This window comes from Nicotiana tomentosiformis, chromosome 9 (genome assembly GCF_000390325.3).
Source record: "Nicotiana tomentosiformis chromosome 9, ASM39032v3, whole genome shotgun sequence".
NCBI classification, from domain to species: domain Eukaryota; kingdom Viridiplantae; phylum Streptophyta; class Magnoliopsida; order Solanales; family Solanaceae; genus Nicotiana; species Nicotiana tomentosiformis.
In genome coordinates this window covers 68,456,410-68,474,290 of record NC_090820.1, presented here as the reverse complement: position 1 = coordinate 68,474,290, position 17,881 = coordinate 68,456,410, and positions in this window count along the sequence as shown.

Here is a 17,881-nt window from a genome sequence, read left to right as displayed (position 1 = left end):
TTGTTCAACCATTTATAAAACATATAAGAAAATGATTGGAGAAAAATATAACAAACTATCAATACTCAAATACCTTGAGAACTTATACTTATGTGGTGGTTATATATGGTAAATAATTTATATTGAAAAACTTTTGTTGTCATAAAACACTAAACCCAAAGAGAATAACAAATGTCAATGGATTAAGGGCTAAGGAGAGAGTTCCACTCAAGGTCGATGCCTCCATTGGATCCCCCGACACTTCAAAGATCCCAAGGGTCTCAATGCCCAGGGCAATGCTTGTGCCGGGGAGAGAAACCCAACCTAGAGTTAAACTCTACTCCGAAATACTCCTAACCACTAACGACTCATTTTTCCCTATGGGTTTATGTACCAATGAGACTCTTTCAATGTAAACCAACTACCACAATACAACCTACCACATAAGTATACTTCTCCCTTGACAGAATAACATAAGGACTCAAGAACAATTTCATTTTAGAACTTCATTTCTATTACTAAAGAAATTAAATAAACGTAGGAATACTATGATATTACTGCCAAAAGAACAAAACACTTGAGATCCCATCAAAAAGAGCACATAGCTCAGATATGCAGCAATACAAATGCCTCTATCTTATCAGACTAGTCACAAATTAGTTAGCCTAGGTCTTACCACTAGCACACACAGAGGTTAACCATATTATTGGGAACTTTTGAAAGCATCACCAGGGATTCAGGCAAGTAGTCATAATTAGCAACTTCTACAGATTGTATTAAAGATACCAGAACATAATCAGGACTCTTAGCACAACTACATGTTTCAGATTCAAACATGGGATTCCTAAAAAATGCTTAACAGGATCTCAAATTATCAATATTACTTCATTTGGGATTGAGGGCAGAATAACATTTTTTAAGAGTATCAACCATAGGTAAACCATTATGCCTAAACAGTAGCAATATGAAGTTCTCTTATGATTTACAAATCAGATTCAACTCAGATTAGCAGGGAAAGAGAGGACTGAGTGCAATTTCAAAATAATGATATCATGAAGACAAACAGGGGTACATGCAACATTATAAATCAACTGCACATAGATACTTCAAATGAGGTTAAGATCTTACACAGACAGTGTGTGTTTCATCTATTATAAAGCCAAGTCAGCAATGTCATAAAGGGGGTTATAGGCAAGGTAAATATGGTAATAAACCAATTTAACTAAAGTGTACAGACTAGGATTAACATACAAATATGAGGTTGTTATGCTAAGCTTGAAAACGGTTATCATTTAACTATAACAAAATGACTATGTCCTATTTTTTTAAAAACAGCTTGATAATAACAAAATATATGCAGAACGGTTACTGAAGTTCATAAGAGCTTACCTTTATAAGATTGTTTCATATAGATACAATCAACAGTTATATATGAACACAAGAATGTCATGGTGATAACTCAGAAGGTGCTCTGAGAGTTAACCAACACGGATATAAAGAAGGAGAGCACTTAAACACTTAAACTTCTCATGCTTCAGTTAAATGGTAAATGATTAAAATATGAACTTTCTGGTTTATCCTAGATAAAATTATCAAACAACAATCTCGACTACAAAATAATAGAATGCAGGAACCAATGTGTAGGGATAGAGATCAGAAGAGAATCATTAACAGAAAATCTGAAACCTAGGCAAGCATGAGAGGTCATCTGAAGCATATTAAGGAAAACTTAATCATGTGGACTATTTAAGATCAGAATGAAAGTCATTAAGGTCACACAACAGCCTAATCAACATCAATTAGAGATATTCAAAGTATGACAAATGACCACAAGTTAACAACATATTATCACGAATTGGAAATGACATCTATACACTAATGACAAACATCATAAACGAACATAATTGACAAAAGGCAACAACATGCGCATGATCTTCAAGTAAGACAATCAAAAGGTAAAAGGGTGAAGATATGATAACCTTCTCGAGGGCAACAGACCAAATAGGGATTCCTTCTAATTGCCTAGGACCCAAAGCTTCAAGCTTGAAGCAGTGAAACTACTCAGAAACACAAAAAGAAAACCAAAAATTAGTAAGAAACCCTAATTTCTTTTATGAAAATCTTAGTATTACTTTTGTTTTCGTGTTAGGTATCGGCTCCTTGGTTAGAGCATTGAAGTATCCTTTTATAGTGGCATTCAGTGCCTCTAGTGTTTAACAAAATTCAAAATGATAGTGGAAGATGATGAGGAGCTGATGATGTGAGCAAGATTGGGGAAAATCTAAAGACATTGAGTGAAATCAAAGTGAATTGGAGTGAATCTGAGAGAAAATGAATGAGACTCTTAACTTAGTCCAAGAAATCCATTACAAGTGAAAAATCAATCCGATAAAGATCGGATGTCCAAAGGTTATTGCATTTGACCCGTGGTTCAGAATAATCATCATGAGGAGCTCATGCATGCTCTGATTTGGTCGCATCATAAAGAAATCTAAGGACTTGAGTTTTTATCTTTGTGTTTGGATCAGAAGACTCAAGATTTTGAATCTTTTTGACGAAACAGGAAAGCGACGGTGAGAATCACGGATAGGGAAGCATATGGAATGATTATGGGTCAAGATTTGTGACCTTGCACAAATTTGTGCAAGGTTTGTGGTTGATTCCTTCATGACAGGTCGAGAGAGTTTATGAAGGAAAATAAAAGAGAGGCGGTAGAGTCAATAGGAAATGATTCTAGGGTTTGAGCGACTGGGGGTCTGTCTCTAGGTTAAACTTAGGAGATCAAATCTGGGCCATTAATCTTTGAGATCAACGGTCCTGATAATTTGATATTAAACGTGTTTTATGGATAAAATTTGAGGTCCGTTAGATCCTTTGGTCTCAGCGGCCAAGATTAAGCTTGCTGAGGTTATTAAAATTAAGAGGGAAATGGAGATAAATTCATAGCCTTTGATCTGTGGGATGGATGGCTCAGATCAGTTGTGTTTTTTTTTGTGAGGGGATAGGAAAGGCGACGTGGCATGTTTTGATTGGAACCATCGTGATGGCATGGATTGCCAAAGTAGAAAGGGAGAGGTTGTTTGAACTGGGTATTTCTGGATTGGGCTTGGGGTGTTGGGCTGGAGATGATTTAAAAGATAGCCAATTGATCTTTAATAAAGAATTACAATTATATCCCTTAGCCTCTTTTGATCCCTTTTATAATTAAATTAAATAAGCTCGATAATTTTCAATAAAATGCAGTAAAATTATAATTAATATATACATCACTATCTATTGTAATTAGTTGTCTATAAATACTTCGTTTTTAGTATTAATTCCAAATTATTAACATAGTAGTCTAATTAACCAGGAATTAAGGAGTAATTCGTCAAATTAATTATAAGGACTATGTTATCTATGTAAAAAAATTATTTTAATACTCTTAAAATAGTAAGTGTATTTGTAATTACATAATACTAATGCTAGGTGACTAATTTCAAAATTAATAATTTGTGAAAATAAGTATTTATTACTAGAAAATACTTTCAAAATATTTATGTAAATTATTAAGTATAAGTAAATTAATTTTAAAAGGGAGGGTCAAAATTGGCCGTCAATAGGCGCATTATGTGAAAAATTGTGCAAAATGATTTTTCAAGTTGAAATCTTGAATTTTGATAATCGATTCTTACTATTTGATGTTATTTTGATAATTTAAAGTAGCGAGCAAGTATGTAGGATGTTATTCCACTTGTGTGCATGTTCGATTTGGGTACCGAGTGTCACGCCGCAAACATGGGGAGGCGAGACCGGCACCCGGTGCCTCACTTATCAGAGCGTATCAACTTGAGACTGAGGGACTCTCAACATACAATGTCATACTTTGGTAATAGGGCCACAATGCATGACAATTTGTGAAACAAAATATAAAACTGAACGAAAACTAGACATGACTGAACATCAGTATAAAGTTGGCCCGACAAGGCTGTATTAACTACTACAGCTGACAAACCAAAATATAAAATTTACATACAAGGCCTACAAGCTCATCATACTGCACTAAGCGACATGATATGTCTACAACCCTCAACTGATGGATGTACTGTGGTCGGAACAGGGCCCGACCTACCCATAATATATATACATATATACATAATATGTACACAAAACCATATGGAGGAGGTCTACCAGTTTGTCTATCCGAACTTGCATGCATGAAATGCAGCGTCCCCGAAAAGGGACGTCAGTACGAAATAATGTACCGTGTATGTAAGGAAATAGAATAACTAAAAGCTGAAACTAAATGGATAATATAATAGCTGAAAGTAACTGGTAGTCAAAGATGATGTGGAGATATACTTATCTGTTGATATTGACTCAACTCTCTCAATATATTAAGTAAAATAGTTGTCTGACCCTATAAGACTCGGAACGTGTAACTGCTTGGTCGTAGTAAGCTCGCTCATAGGCGCCCAACCATACTAGGCTCGGTATCTCATCCATACTTGGCTCTCTCATAGGTGCTCGGCCATAATAGGCTCGGCATATAACTTACTATCTGATATGAGGTTGCCAAATAGGGGCCTGCCCACCGATTATAGCTCGGCGGTGGTGAAAATACTGCAATACTATATATATATATATATATAGCCCCTCTACTCTCTTGACTGAAAAAAGACAATACTTAACTGCATATAAAGTCCAGATTTGGGAGAATACTATAACTTAGAGGATAATGTACATAAATTCAGGAGTACGAACTTCTCTTTATGACTCGTTATCAAATAAATGTAGTTACGAGATCATGCCAAAATGAAGGAAAGGTTTAGCCTTAACATACCTTATCATAATATTTTCAATAACCACGTTGAACTGGTATCTTCGCACCTTAATCTACAACAACGATAATAATACTATCATTAAATTACAAAAGGTACAACTACCGCATAACGAACGACAAGCTTTTTTTATATTAAAACGGGCAGCATCTCCACTATAATTAGTACTTCCTCCCAATTCGACATAACACCAACAATACAATAACACAACAACAACAACATAAATACATTATTTTTTAACCTTATATACACCACAAAATACTACAAAATAGCCTAACACACCACAATCTGTTCATACAAAAAACGACCACCGTAGTAGTGTCAAACGACCCGAAAATGTTACGACGAACGACTAGCCCACCACCATGCATTTATGTTGTGTTTATCCACACCATTTAATCTTCCAAAACTCCCTAACACAACAGAAAAACACGCAATTAAGCGGCAACATGAAACAACCTACAAAACAAACCACTACAAGTTGAATAACTCGAACTCACGGCTTCCGATCACCGTCCCGTGAGTTCTTACAATTATAGAACAAGTTTCCATACATTTATAGCATAAAAATGGATGAAAGAGAGCAGTAAACTTACATTATTTTTTGAATAACTCATCTCCTAAATTGGATTCTTCAAACCCTACGTTTTCCGCCAATTAGAACTTGAAAAGAAGAGAAACTCAATAAGAGGTTGTGTTCAATTTTTGGGAGGATTTTTGCCGGGTCTTATCTCTGGTTGTTTTGTTATATAATGAGTGTAATATTTGCAGGATATAATCCCTTAAAAAGTCTCTTTGGTCGACCCGAAATATCCCCTTTTTGGAAATATTTAATCCTCTCATTTAAGCAAGTAGGCGACACACCTACTTGTCACCTAGCAGTCTGCGTAGTCTTGCAAAAACACATATATCTCTCTACTCTGAGGTCCTATTCACAAAATTCTTAATGAGTTAGAAAATAGACTAATATAACTTCAATTTTATGGGTGCATCATCCCGTAAATCTAAGTATATTGGGTGAAAATCGTAGTGACATTTGACCCAAATTACAGTATAACTTATGAACGTAACTTGTGATGACTTACATCGACTTTTGTTCCACAACTCGCTTGACTTCAAAACATAACACACGGCTATCATACAACTAATATAACTCATAGCATAACATCCTTATCATGGTAAGAACCCTAGTCTAACCCCAAAAGTACATGTTATAACATTCCCAACTTGTCGACTTTCGACAAAACATTATTTTCTTCAATTCCCTTAGCTTATGAACATTCCAACCCTCTTTGTACTTATTTTTCATGATCTTCAATTTTTGTAACCTCCGAGGTAACATGATTAACTTACTTTATATACTTTCAAAGATGATCTCATTTGTTGTCCTATAGTTTTCTTACGACGCACTTTTACGTACAAAAATATGAGGTGTTACATCATCCCCCCCTTAGGAACATTCATCCTTGAATGTTTTACTCACAGGGACTTGGGAAACTTTTGCTAGACTGTCCTCCGTACAGTAGACTAAAACCAACCTACGCGCTGCTAGAAAACATACTATACATGCCACACATAGCCAATATCTATAAATAGCAACACTTGTCCTCACACGGCCGTCACTCATAAATATTGAAAATCAAAAATAAGAGCTTACCTAATGACATACTGGCCTGAATAGAGTTGTGCTGAAGTATCCCATCTCGATCCACATCTTTAGTTTGAAATAGGTGGGGATATTTGGACTTCATTTCTTCCTCCGCTTCCCACGTCATCTCTTCCACGTTCTTCCTTCTCCATAAAACTTTCACGAAGGCTACCTCCTTATTTCTTAGCTTGCGTATTTGTCGGTCTAGGATGGAAACTGGAACTTGCTCGTATGATAAGTCCTCCATGAAATGTACACCATCAGTGGGCACTACTCGGGTAGGATCCCCAATGCACTTTTGTAGCATAGATACGTGAAAAATCGGATGGACAGAGTCCAATTCCGAGGGCAAATCCAACACATAAGCTACTCGTCCCACTCTCTGAATAATCATATGAGGCCCAATATACTTTGACCTAAGCTTGCCTTTCTTACCAAAACTCATCACGCCCTTCATAGGCGACACCTTTAAGAATACCCAGTTAATAACCGCGAACTCTAAGTCTTGTCGCTGCAAGTCATAATATGACTTCTGATGACTCTAAGCTGTCAACAGTCGCTCCTAGATAAGCTTTTCTTTCTCTATGGCCTTCTTAACCAAGTCTGGCCCATGTAACCCAGATTCTCCAACATCAAACCACCCTATAGGAGATCGGCACTTACGCCCATACAAAGCCTCGTACGGAGCCATCTAGATACTAGAGTGGTAACTTTTATTATATGCAAACTTGATAAGAGGTAGATGCTCATCCCAACTTCTTTTAAAATCCAAAACACATGCTCGTAACATATCCTCGAGCGTTTGAATTGTGCACTCGGCTTGTCCATCAGTGTAAGGATGAAAAGTTGTGCTGAGATTCACCTGCATCCCCAGACCTCTCTGAAATGACCTCCATAAATGTTCTGTAAACTGGGCCACACAGTTAGATATAATAGATATTGGTACTCCGTGTAGCCGCACTATCTCCTTAATATATAACTTTGCATAATTTTCAGCTGTATATGTAGATCTGACCGGTAGGAAATGGGCTGATTTCGTGAGCCTATCGACTATCTCCCATGTATAATCCAATATACGATGAGAACGAGGAAAACCCGTGACAAAGTCCATGTTTATCGCCTCCCATTTCTATGTCGGGATCTCTATAGTCTGCATTAGCCCTCCGGGCTTCTGGTGCTCTACCTTCACCTACTGGCAAATAGGACATTGAATGACAAACTCAACAATGTTCTTCTTCATATTGTTAAACAAATACACATCCTGAATATAATGATACATCTTCGTCGACCTAGGATGAATTGAGTACCACGAATAATGTGCCTTTAACATAATCCTGTCTCGTAACACTACTACATTTGGGACACACACACGACCCCTATAGTTGAGAACCCCATCCTCCTTAAGCACTAAAAACGGCTTCTTTTGATGCGGAACTCGCTCTCTCAACTAGACAACCTCTAGATACTCGTACTGCCTTTCCTTTACTTCAGCTATGAGAGATGATTTTGTAGTATTTTGGTGTACAAATCCACCATCGTCACAATCTAATAACCGAACACCTAAACAAGCCAATTGATGAAGCTCTCTAGCTATTTCTCCTTTATCATCCTCTACATGTGCTAAGCTACCCATAGATCGGTGACTTAAGGCATCACCTACAACATTAGCTTTCCATGGATAGTAAAGAATGTTAATGTCATAACCTTTAAATAACTCCATCCATCGCCTCTGTCGCAAATTCAACTCCCTTTGCTTGAAGATATATTGTAAGCTTTTATGATCTATAAATACATCTACATGAACACCATATCAATAATGCCGCCATATCTTAAGTGCATGGACAACCGCAACTAACTTGAGGTCGTGGGTCGAATAATTCCTCTCATGCTTCCTCAACAACCTTGAAGCGTACGCAATTACCTTTCCATATTACATCAGGACACATCCTAAGCTAACACCAGATGCATCACAATACACGACATAACCCTCTGGACCCTCTGGAAATGTTAGAACTGGAGCTGAGGTCAACTTGTTTTTAAGCTATTGGAAACTCTTCTCGCAAGCCTCTGTCCATTGAAACTTATCTACTTTCTGAGTTAGCTTCGTTAATGGTGCTGAAAGCGAAGAAAAACCCTCTATGAACATCTGGTAGTAGCCTGCTAAGCCTAGAAAGCTACGAACCTCTGTTAGAGTGGTAGGTCAAGGCCAGGATTTCACGGCCTTAATCTTTTGAGTGTCTACCTTTATAACTTCATCGGATACCATATACCCCAAGAATGCTACAGACATCAACCAAAACTCACATTACAAAACTTAGCGTACAAGTCCATAAATACAGCGGGTCCATTTGTCAACCCGAAGGACATGGCAAGGAACTCGAAGTGGCCATATCGAGTTATGAAGGCTGTATTCGAAATATATTTCTCTCAAACTCTTACCTGGTGGTACCCCGACCTCAAGTCTATCTTTGAAAGCATCTAGCCCACTGCAATTGATCAAACAATTCATCTATCCTTGGAAGTGTATACTTATTCTTAATAGTTACCTTGTTCAGCTGCCTATAGTAGATACACATCCTCAGTGAGCCGTCTTTCTTCCGCACAAATAGTTCCGGTGCACCCAAAGGTAAGGTACTGAGCCTGATGAAACCTTTCTCCAGCAAATCTTTTAACTGCTCCTTCAACTTCTTCAATTCGGCAGGTGCCATTCTATATGGAGGGATGGATATTGCTTGAGTTCCCATAAGTAAACGATGCTAAAATCAATCTCACTCTGGAGGAATACCTAGAAGCTCATTTGGAAATACATTTTCTTACTCTCTAACTACTAGAATACACTGAACTGTAGGTATCTAAGCATTTGCATCTCTAACTCGCACAATATGATAAATGCACCCTTTTGCAATCATTTTCCTCGCCTTCATATAAGAAATGAACCTACATCTGGGTGTCACTATATTACCTACCCATTCAAGAACTGGCTCACCCGGAAAATGAAATCTGGCTGCCTTTGCTTAGAAATCAACTGTGGTATAGCAACCTGCCAACCAGTCAATGCCCATGATAGAATCAAAATCCATCATCTCTAGCGCAACTAGATCGGCTGAGGTCTGACGACTACAAACTGTCACCGTACAACCTCGTTAAACCCATCTAGCAATAATCGATTCTTCGACCGGTGTAGATACAACAAAAGGATCACTTAGTATTTCAGGTACTATACCAAACTTCCCCCAGATAAATGGGGTAATATACAATAAAGTAGATCCAGGATCTGTAGAGGGATAAGCATTGTGAGAGAAAATTGTCAATATACGTGTCACAGCATCTGGTGAAGATTCCTGGTCCTGTCGACCCTAAAGCATAGATACGGTTCTGATTACCACCTAAACTGGAATCTCTACCTCTACCTTGACCTCTACCAGCCGAAGACTGAGTCTCGCGCTCTAAAAGATGCACGGACATAGATGATCTTTTGGCTAAACTCCTTGGTTGTGCCATACACCCAGAATCTCTATTTTTGCAATCTCGCATCACATGCCCCGGACGCCCACACGTCTAACAAGCATAGGAACCCGCTCGGCATTGGCTCAAGTGTCCTCTACCACAAATGTCACACCACGGCAGAAATGACAATGTCTGCCCTATACCTCGATGTCACTGTAAACCCGACGCCCATGAGCTCTCACATGGTCCTGACTGAGTATAGCTATCATACCTGTAACCTTATAAATGAGGCGGTGGAGGCCTCGGTGGCCGTCCGAAGTATTGGGGCCTCTAACTACCCGAAGATTGAACTTGAGACCTGGAAAATCTCATCCTCTTACGCTGCCCTTACTCGCTCCTCTATGTACCCTACTGTCGACACCTGTCCCTTTCTATATTTTGGGTGAATGCCTGAATCCGGGAGATATCCATATTATCATGCAATGTAGCGGTGGCACATGCCTCGGTCAACTATGGGGCCAACCCTACTATAAACCTGTGGATCCTTTCCTGCATAGTAGCAACTATGGATGGAGCATATCTAGCCAATTAGTCAAAATGGAGACTATACTCTCGAACATTCATATTGCCCTGCTTAAGGGTTAGAAACAGATCGACTCGAGCCTGTCGGATCTCCCGCGGTAAGTATTTGTTAAGGAACGCATCTGAAAAATTATCCCAAATAGGTGGAGGTAAATTCAATTTCGATTATAAATTCAATTATTTAAGCTAGCAAGCGGAGTTCAAATAATTCAAATATTACATGATATAATCCTGAGTCTACCTGGACATAAACATGCTATAGCTACGTCGGACTCTTGTCACCATGTGCGTACGTAGCACCCACAATTAGTAGCACATAACAACTACATCACCTAGGGGGTAGTTTCTCGCTCACAAGGTTAGAAAAGAGTCTTACCTTGCTCCGAAGTTCCATAACCGGCTCCAACGCCTCTCTAACACCTCAAACCAATGCCCATCGATCTGAAACTAGTCAAAAAGGTGCAAATAAATCAAAATATACTCCAATACGTATAATTTAACAATTTCTAATAATTCTCAACTATGCTTGAAAAGTCAACAAAGTCAACATTTGGGCCCACGTGCCTGGATTCCGAAATTTCTTTAAGATAATCACTACCCATAGCACCACAAACTCGAATATGTAGTTTATTCCTAATTCCATGTCCAATTTCGTGGTCAAAATAAAAAAAATACTAAATTCTAGGTTTTCCTCAAAATCCCACAATTTTCCACAAACTTCATGTTTAAATTCATATACAAACCATGTATTTAACTCACAATGTATAGAAATCTCTTTCCTCAAGAATGATGATGCAAATGGCTCCTCCAAATCGCCCCAAAAGTCGCCCAAGCAAGAGAGGAATGAGTGAAATGAGCAAAAATCATGATTTAAAACAATTCTGCCCAGGCCCGTCCTTCATCGAGTTCGCGTGCCCACGGTCGCGTTCGCAAAGGCCTGACAGTTCACAGCATCGCATTCGCGTCCAAGCCCACGCGTTCGCGATGGCGAACTTGCCTCCAGCTTGGAAATCCTCCTTCGCATTCACACTTGTCCTTTCGCATTCGCAAAGGGAACACTGCAAGCCCATCAACACACCGTGTTCGCGACTACCTTGTCGCGTTCGCGTAAGGTAAAGTCCCCCTGACCCCCAGCTCTCCTTCGCGTTCACGAATCCTTCTTCGCATTCGCGAAGCACAAAAAGGCAGCCACCAATTTTACTTCTTCACGAACATGAAGAACAAAACCAGAACCAACAACAACAGCAGCAAAACAGGGAGAAATGACCCGAAATCATCCCGAAATACACCCGAGGCCACCGGGACCCCGTCCAATCACATCAACAAGTCCCAAAACATAGGACGAACCTGCTCTAGGCCTCAAATCACACCAAACAATATCAAAAAATCGAATCGACGGTTGAAACTTTTTTTAAAACATTCAAACTTCGACAACGCGTCTGATTCATACTTAAACATTCCGGAATGACGCCAAACTTTACGTACAAGTCACAAATCACGATACAAACCTATTATATGGCTCGGAACCCTAAACATACATCGATAACACCGAAGACCACTTCAAACCATACTTAAGGAATTCTTAAACATTCAAAATGCCAACTTTCAATAATAAGCACTAAAATGCTCCCGGAGCACCCGATACTCAATCCGAACACACGCCCAAGTCCAAAATTATCATACTAACCTTTTGGAACCTTCAAATCTAATTAGTATACATAATTGATCATCATAAAATATATCTATTTGATTATAAAATTGATTCATCGACTTATAACAAAGAAATTAAAATTAACGTACTAAGATGGATCGATGAATATTAAAAATAAAACTTCTCGACCTATGTCGATTAATCTATATATGTCATGCATATTAGTTATGAAGGAATGAAATATTAAATAAAACTTAACTTCTTTGACATGTATATATGTATCACAAATTAAATAAATGGAAGAGGCTACTAGCATTATGACAATCATATATAAGTAACGAGTTGATATATAACAACCAACTAAACATATTTAAAATAGAAGAATATTGGTTTACCAAATCATCAATTGGTCAAGTTTTCATGCGTTGTAAGGCATGCATGTGCCTCATATATTATATAAGAAATAGTATTAGTTATTCACATTAGTTGAACAATAATAGTTTAAAGTTGTACAACGAAGTATATGTTGATCATCAATTGTATTATATACAATAATCAATATACACTCAAAAGTTAATAATTTAGCTATTAGAGTAATTACCCAACCCAAATTGGAAGATTCTTAATATTCTCCTCTGGGCTCATGTGCCCGGATTCCGGAAACATTTGTAGGTAATTGTTAACCATAACCTCACGATCTCAAATATATAATTTTCACTCAATTCCATAATCATTTTTTAGGAGAAATCCCATATTTTTTAATCAAAACCTAGGTTTTTCAACTAAACCCACAATTTCTACACTTTATATGCTAGGAATTACTTACCTCAAAGTGCTAGGTGAAAACCCTCTCTAAGAAGCTCCAACATCGCATGCCTTAAAAGAACCTCACTACCCCAGCAATTTTCTATTATGCGGAACATCGACCATTTATGCGGCTCCGTTTCGGCGGACAAAGCCTCGCAGATGCGGACCATGCCCAAGTCTTCCCTTCCCGCTTCTTCGGGCAAAGTCTCACTTCTGCGGCACAAGCGCCGCACCTGCGCACCCTCCAGCTTCTGCGATCAACTTCCTCGCATTTGTGCCTTCGCAGATGCATAGATGCGGTCCCTTCCTCGCTTTTACGACCATTGGGCAGTCCACTCCATTTTGCTTCTGCGGTTGTTGGCTTGCTTCTGCGAGCTCGCACCTGCGGCTGGTTCCTCGCAAGTGCGATTGCACTAGAAGCTCTGCTGCTTCAACTATTTTCTCCATGTCTGAAGGAGTTTCACGCATCATCCGAATGACATCTGGGGCCACCAGGCCTCACCCAAACATACCAACAAGTTTGTAACCACAAGACGGACCTGCTCAACCTCTCGAAACACGGAAAACAACACAAAAACTAAGTATCACACTCCAAACCATATCGAATCAACTTATGAACTTCAAGTTCTTCCAACTTACTCCGAACGCGCCGAATCATACTTAAACTACTCGGAACGACACCAAAATTTGCGTGCAAGTCTTAAATCACTATAATGAACTATTCCCGAGCATGGAATCCCAAACGGACCTCGATAACACTAAAACCTACTTCAAACCAAATTTTAAGAACTTTAATACCTTCAATGTGCCAACTTTCAACTTTAGGCGCCAAAACGCTCTCGGGTCATCCAAAAACCCGACCCGATTACAAGCCCAAGTCCAAAATTATCATACACACCTATTGGGACCGTCAAATCCCAGTTTCCAGGTCGTTTATTAAAAATGTTGACCCAAGTCAAACATAACCCTTTCAAGCCAATATTAAGGAACTAAGTATTTCGATTTCAACCCAAACACTTCCAAACCTGAACTTAGCCATCCCCGCAAGTCATAAAATAGTAAAAGCACATATATGGAGTCTTATTTAGGGGAACGAGGATCTAAAAAGAATGTTTGTCACGGCTCAACCTAGGGGAGCGCGACCGGCGCTCAACCGAGATAATTCGGCCGAGAAAGCCTGCTGGATTACCTTCTACCCAACTCACCCATAAATAAAGAGAATACAAACATCATTAATTAATACCACGAGGGTTCATGAACAACATGAGTTCCATCACCATTAATTACTTCATTTATATAGTTTCAAAATACATACACTTTCGTAGTTTAAAGTTGAATATGTAATACACATACGACATTACTCGCTTGACTTTCCCAATACCAATACACAACGCATACATACTACTCACAGAACGAAAGATGCACAACCCAAGAATGAAGTGGGGCTCACCAAGTCAGTTGGGAAAAGAGTGTACCACTGTCATTGGTCGATGCCTCCTACTGTGGAACCACCTGTATCCATTAAAGATGCAGTGTCCCCGACAAAAGGGACGTTAGTACATGTCGAATAGTACTAGTATGAAAACCAAAAAATCTATTCAAGGACTTGGAAATACAACATGAATATTATGAATCATGGTAACAATAATAGGGCTTAGATAGCCATACAAGTCAAAAAAGATTTATTAAGAACTTCCAATAACATTATAAATTTCAAGTCGGGAATTCTCTACAACTACCTTTACACAGAGTGGCCTTTCCTCCTCACCCCAATATATGCGGATGGAGGTGCAATCACAATACAAGAAACTCTACACAAAGCGGCCCCCCCGCCTCACCCCAATGTATGCGGGTGGAGTTGTATTCACAATACTACAACTATACACAAAGCGGCAACGCCGCCTCACCCCAACGTATACAGGTGGAGGTGTAATCACAAAACCACAGCTTTACACAAAGTGGCCCCGCGCCTCACCCCAACGTATGCGGGTGGAGTTGTAACCACAATGCCACAGCTCGAGTTCCCAAAATGATAATATTATGTACAATAGAGTTCCTTTTTAATCAACGTTTTGGCACCTTTGACCTTAGCAAGTGGAACTTCATAAAGTTTCATTAGATGAGAAATAAGTGTTTAATCACATTGATTTCATACAAGATCTTCTCCCCAAAGGGGTATAACTTGATTAAGTCAACAATAGAGAATCATTAACACACGAGGGTTCTAACACGTTTGTAACTATGTTTGTAAGCCAATCGGGCATCAATTCTACTAGTTTGAATACTCCATATCAATAGCACTCCATGTCCCAACTTTACATGACAGAGTTTCATAATAATACAGGAATTCCAATACAATAAAAAGAGTTTAGCCTTCATACCTCGCTTTGGGCTTTCCTTAAATTACTACAATGTTTCGCAAATCCTAGCAACTTCATTCTATGTTGAGACATAACAAAATTGAACACAAATTAGGAAGATATTCATGGTTTAAGCTCATTGAAGCATTTTATCAAACACTATGTGTGCGAATTTGATTACAAGGTTCTTCCACAAGATTTCCTTCACTCCACAACTAATTCAACACCAAGAGTTTACCCATACTAGTTCAATTACCTCTCCACCATCTTCATAGCCACATGCATGCATAAATAACAACTCCCATACCCAAAAATTATACTCCCAAATTACCCATCTTATACCCAAACTCGAAATTGAGGACTAGGGTTTTAACCTTACCTCTTGGACGAAGACCTTATGAGTTTTCCTTGTGAATTCACCAAGTCTTGAGCAAGGATTGATGAACAATTAGCCTAGGGTTTCCCTTCTCTCTAGAACACTTTCACTTCTCTCGAAAAATATCAGATTTTTGCTTCAAAATAGTCCCTCTAATTCAATATATCGAAATAGGGTCGGGTCAAAAATTAGAAAAATTGAAGATCTGACGTAGATTTGCGGTCCGCAAAATAGACCGCACAATTTCCCTCCGGAACTGGGCGATTCTGCCTCATTTTGCGACCGGTCTGTGGTCCGTAGACCAATTCTGTGATCGCATAATGGACCGCAGAACTTCCTTCTGAAATTTCTCATGTTGATTCTGTGATGGGTTCTGCGGTCCGCAAAATAGTTATGCGGCCTCATAATGGACCACATAATGTTCCTCAAAATTTAGCTCACGTTTCTTCTTCAATCTGCGGCCCACAGAGTAATTCTGTGGTCGCATAGTGGACAGTAGAAATGCCATAGTCTGCAACATGATTCCTTCAACTCCCCAACGTACTATTCAATGTATAAGTCCACCCAGACATCACGAAATCCCGGCTTTTAGGTAAATATTTCACGGGGCTTTACATCCTCCCCCACTTAGGATCATTTGACCTCGAATGAGGGTCAAAATTTCACCATTTGCACCCAATGTGACTCAGCTGCTATAACACACACTCGTAGTTACAAATGTTTAACTAACTCCCTAAATTTTCAAAAATTTCACCAGTCTCCCCTGTAATTGGACCTATCAACCTGCCAGAGAATCCCAAAAATAGTCCTAACAACATATACATGAACCAACGACGCAACATAACATTAAAACAATGCCAACCGTGGCCTCACGAGCCGTATACTACCAAAAAGGAACACCTTTAACATCAATTATACAAATGATACATAATTCATAAAAGGTAACTCATAGCATTTTCATAGAACACAACTTTATAAATACATGGCTATTCAAACAAGTGAGGGTACTCCTTTATTTCTTTCTCCGCCTCCTAGGTGGCCTCTTCGATTTGTTGGTTTCGCCATAACACTTTCACGGAGGTAATCTCTTTATTCCTTAACTTTCGAACTTGCCTACCAAGAATTTCCACTGGAATTTATTCATATGTCAATTCTTCATTAACCTCAATTGTATTAACTGGAACAATGAGCGACGAGTCTCCAACTACCTTCTTTAACATGGACATGTGGAATACCGGGTGCACTAAAGACATTTCTGGAGGTAGTTTAAGCTTGTACGCCACCTGGCCAATCCTCCAAATGATTCTGTATGGTCCGACATACCTCGGACTCAATTTGCATTTCTTACCAAACCGCATTACGCCCCTCATGGGGGAAACCTTCAAGAATACCCAATCATCCTCTTTAATCTCCATGTCCATGTGACGCACATCCGAATAGGACTTCTAACGACTCTTAGCAGTTTTCAACTATTCTATAATGATCTTAACCTTCTCCACAGCGTGATGCACAAGGTACGGCCCTATCAATTCTTCTTCCCGAATCTCAAACCATCCAATGGGAGATCTGCATCTCTTACCTTATAAAGCCTTGAATGGTTCCATCTGAATGCAAGAACGATAGCCGTTGTTATAGAAAACTCTATGAGCGGTAAATAATCATCCTAGCTACCCCTAAATTCAAGAATACAAGCTCACAACATATCCTCAAGCGTCTGAATAGTCCGTTATGCCTTCCCGTCAGTTTGCGGGTGAAAGGTTGTATTAAGATTCACCTGAGTATCCAAACCTTGCTGAAACTTCTTCCAAAAGTTAGTCGTGAACTGTACTCCCTGATCTGAGATAATAGAAACTGGAGTGCCATGCAACCTGACTATTTCCTTGATATACAACTGAGCATACTATTCTGCTGTGTCGGTAGCCTTAACAGGTAAGAAGTGTGATAATTTTGTGAGTTGGTCAACGATTACCCAAATCGAGTCGAATATGCGATGAGTATGAGGTAGTCCTACCACAAAGTTCATATTAATCATTTCCCACTTCCACATTGGAATTTCTATGTTCTGTGCCAACCCACAGGGCCTTTGGTGTTCAGCCTTCACTTGCTGACAATTTGGACATCTCACCACAAAGTCCGCTACATTCCTCTTCATATCACTCCACCAATAGGCTTCCTTAAGATCATGATACTTTTTTGTAGAACCCGGGCACA